Below are 4,630 nucleotides of genomic sequence, written 5' to 3' on the forward strand. Positions count from 1 at the left end.
CATCAGAGCGTGGTATGAATCAGAGGGTGTGGATTAGCATAGGCAATGAGTGGCAATGTAGCATGGATAAAACCACCACGTGTTGTTCAGCATGGAGAGGTCAGGAAACATGCAGTGGCAATGTAGGATAGTTTTCTGAAAAACATCACAGGGTGGTGCAGATTGTAAGCGTTTCTAACAGGACATTCACTAGTAGGAGTGAGAAAAACATCACGGGGTGGTGTGCATCGCAGGGTCTGAATTAGGATAGGCAGTGAGTTGCACTGTAGGATGGAGAAAAGTACCACGGGGTGGTAGCATGGGGAGGTCAGCAAACATGCAGTGTCAATGTATGATAGGTTTCTGAAAAACATCGCGGGGTGGTGCGCATTGTAATGGTTTCTAACAGGCCATTCACTAGTAGGAGTGAGAAAAACATCACAGGTTGGTGTGACTCGCAGTGTATGAATTAGGATAGGCTGGGAGTGTCAATGTAGTATGGAGAAAAGCAACACGGGATGGTGAGCATGGGGTGGTCAGGAAACACGCAGGGGCAATGTAGGATAGGTTTCTGAAAAACATCGCGGGGTGGTGCGCATTGTAATGGTTTCTAACAGGCCATTCACTAGTAGGAGTGAGAAAAACATCACGGGGTGGTATGAATCGGAGGGTCTGAATTAGGATATGCAATGAGTGGCAATGTAGCATGGAGAAAAGCACCGGGTTTTCAGCATGGGGAGGTCAGGAAACATGTATTGTCAATGTATGATAGGTTTCTGAAAAACATCGCGGGGTGGTGCGCATTGTAATGGTTTCTAACAGGCCATTCACTAGTAGGAGTGAGAAAAACATCATGGCATGGTGTTAATAGGAGTGTCTGAAATAGGATAGGCAGTGAGTGGCAATGTAGAATAGGGAAAAGCACCACGGGGTGGTCAGCATGGTGGGGTGGTCCACATGTGGATGTCAGGAAACATGCAGTGGCAATATAGGATAGGTTTCTGGAAAACATCACGGGGTGGTGGGCATTGTAAGGGTTTATAACAGGGAATCCACTAGTAGGATTGAGAAAAACATTACGGGGTGGTGTGACTCGCAGGGTCTGAATTAGAGTAGGCTGGGAGTGTCAATGTAGTATGGAGAAAAGCAACACGCGCTGGTGAGCATGGGGAGGTTAGGAAACAGGCACTGGCAATGTAGGATAGGTTTCTGAAAAACATCGCGGGGTGGTGCGCACTGTAAGGGTTTCTAACAGGCCATTCACTAGTAGGAGTGAGAAAATATCAGGGCGTGCTGTGAATCAGAGGGTCTGAATTAGTATAGGCAGGGACTGGCAATGCAGGATAGAGAAAAGCACCTCGGGGTGGTCAGCATGGGGTGGTCAGGAAACATGCAGTGGCAATGTAGGATAGGTTTCTGAAAAACAACGCGGGTTGGTGCGCATTGCAAGGGCTTCTAAGGGGCCATTTACTAGTAGGAATGAGAAAAACATCACAGGGTGGTATGAATTGGAGGGTGTGAATTAGCATAGGCAATGAGTGGCAATGTAGCATGGAGAAAACCACCACGTGGTGTTCAGCATGGAGAGGTCAGAAAACATGCAGTGGCAATGTAGGATAGGTATCTGAAAAACATCACGGGGTGGTGCGAATTGTAAGCATTTCTAGCAGGGCATTCAATAGTAGGAGTGAGAAAAACATCACGCGGTGGTCTGACTCGCAGGGTCTGAATTAGGATAGGCTGGGAGTGTCAATGTAGGATGGAGAAAAGCAACACGGGCTGGTGAGCATGTGCAGGTCAGGAAACATGCAGTGTCAATGTATGATAGGTTTCTGAAAATCATCGCAGGGTGTGCGCATTGTAATGGTTTCTAACAGGCCATTCACTAGTAGGAGTGAGAAAAACATCACGACATGGTGTGAATCGGAGGGTCTGAAATAGGATAGGCAGTGAGTGGCAATGTAGGATGGAGAAAAGCACCACGGGGTGGTCAGCATGGCCGTGTGTTCAGCATGGGGAGGTTAGGAAACAGGCAGTGGCAATGTACGATAGGTTTCGGAAAAAAATCGCAGGGTAGTGTACATTGTAAGGGTTTCTAACAGGCCATTCACTAGTAGGGTTGAGAAAAATATCACTCGGTGGTGTGATTCGGAGGGTCTGAATTAAGGTAGCCAGGTAATGGCAATGGAAGATGGAGAAAAGCACCAAGGGTTGGTCATCATGAGGAAGTCAGGAAACACACAGTCCCATGTAGGATAGTTTCTGAAAAATATCGCATTGTGGTTCGAATCGTAAGTGTTTCTAAGAAGCCATTCACTAGTAGGAGTGAGGAAAACATCACGGGGTGGTGTGAATTGGAGGGTGTGAGTTAGCATAGGCAATGAGTGGCAATGTAGCATGGAGAAAACCACCACGTGGTGTTCAGCATGGAGAGGTCAGAAAACATGCAGTGGCAATGTAGGATAGGTATCTGAAAAACATCACGGGGTGGTGCGAATTGTAAGCATTTCTAGCAGGGCATTCAATAGTAGGAGTGAGAAAAACATCACGCGGTGGTCTGACTCGCAGGGTCTGAATTAGCATAGGCTGGGAGTGTCAATGTAGGATGGAGAAAAGCAACACGGGCTGGTGAGCATGTGCAGGTCAGGAAACATGCAGTGTCAATGTATGATAGGTTTCTGAAAATCATCGCAGGGTGTGCGCATTGTAATGGTTTCTAACAGGCCATTCACTAGAAGGAGTGAGAAAAACATCACGCGGTTGTGTGAATCAGAGGGTCTGAATTAGGATAGGCAATGAGTGGCAATATTGGATGGAGAAAAGCACCACGTGGTGGTCAGCATGCGGAGGTCAGGAAACATGCAGAGGCAATATAGGATATGTTTCTCAAAAACATCGCGGAGTGGTGCACATTGTAATGGTTTCTAACAGGCCATTCACTAGTAGGAGTGAGAAAAACATCACGGGGTGGTGTGAAGCAGAGTGTCTGAATTAGGATAGGCAGTGAGTGGCAATGTAGGATGGAGAAAAGCACCACTGGGTGGTCTGCATGGCGGGGTGTTCAGCATGGGAAGGTCAGGAAACATGCAGTGGCAATGTAGGATAGATTTCTGAAAAACATCGTGGGGTGGTGCACGTTCTAAGGGTTTCTAAAGGCAATTCACTAGTAGGAGTGAGAAAAACATAACGGTGTGGTGTGAATCGGAGGGAATGAATTAGGATAGGCAGTGAATGGCCATGCAGGATGGAGAAAAGCACAACGGGGTGGTCAGCATGGCCGGGTGGTCAGCATGGTGAGGTCTGGAGACATGCAGTGGCAAAGTAGGATAGGTTTCTGAAAAAAATCGCAGGGTAGTGTACATTGTAAGGGTTTCTAACAGGCCATTCACTAGTAGGGTTGAGAAAAATATCACTCGGTGGTGTGATTCGGAGGGTCTGAATTAAGGTAGCCAGGTAATGGCAATGGAAGATGGAGAAAAGCACCAAGGGTTGGTCATCATGGGGAAGTCAGGAAACACACAGTCCCATGTAGGATAGTTTCTGAAAAATATCGCATTGTGGTTCGAATCGTAAGTGTTTCTAAGAAGCCATTCACTAGTAGCAGTGAGGAAAACATCACGGGTTGGTGTGAATTGGAGGGTGTGAATTAGCATAGGCAATGAGTGGCAATGTAGCATGGAGAAAACCACCACGTGGTGTTCAGCATGGAGAGGACAGAAAACATGCAGTGGCAATGTAGGATAGGTATCTGAAAAACATCACGGGGTGGTGCGAATTGTAAGCATTTCTCGCAGGGCATTCAATAGTAGGAGTGAGAAAAACATCACGCGGTGGTCTGACTCGCAGGGTCTGAATTAGGATAGGCTGGGAGTGTCAGTGTAGGATGGAGAAAAGCAACACGGGCTGGTGAGCATGTGCAGGTCAGGAAACATGCAGTGTCAATGTATGATAGGTTTCTGAAAATCATCGCAGGGTGTGCGCATTGTAATGGTTTCTAACAGGCCATTCACTAGTAGGAGTGAGAAAAACATCACGACATGGTGTGAATCGGAGGGTCTGAAATAGGATAGGCAGTGAGTGGCAATGTAGGATGGAGAAAAGCACCACGGGGTGGTCAGCATGGCCGTGTGTTCAGCATGGGAAGGTTAGGAAACATGCAGTGGCAACGTACGATAGGTTTCGGAAAAAAATCGCAGGGTAGTGCGCATTTTAAGGGTTTCTAATAGGCCATTCAGTAGTAGGAGTGAGAAAAACATCACGCGGTTGTGTGAATCAGAGGGTCTGAATTAGGATAGGCAATGAGTGGCAATATTGGATGGGGAAAAGCACCACGTGGTGGTCAGCATGCGGAGGTCAGGAAACATGCAGAGGCAATGTAGGATATGTTTCTCAAAAACATCGCGGTGTGGTGCACATTGTAATGGTTTCTAACAGGCCATTCACTAGTAGGAGTGAGAAAAACATCACGGGGTGGTGTGAAGCAGAGTGTCTGAATTAGGATAGGCAGTGAGTGGCAATGTAGGATGGAGAAAAGCACCACTGGGTGGTCTGCATGGCGGGGTTTTCAGCATGGGGAGGTCAGGAAACATGCAGTGGCAATGTAGGATAGATTTCTGAAAAACATCGTGGGGTGGTGTGTTGGGAGCCGCAG

Source organism: Cavia porcellus, unplaced genomic scaffold (genome assembly GCF_034190915.1).
Source record: "Cavia porcellus strain 051 isolate PalLab524CR breed Dunkin Hartley unplaced genomic scaffold, mCavPor4.1 scaffold_32, whole genome shotgun sequence".
Taxonomy (NCBI): domain Eukaryota; kingdom Metazoa; phylum Chordata; class Mammalia; order Rodentia; family Caviidae; genus Cavia; species Cavia porcellus.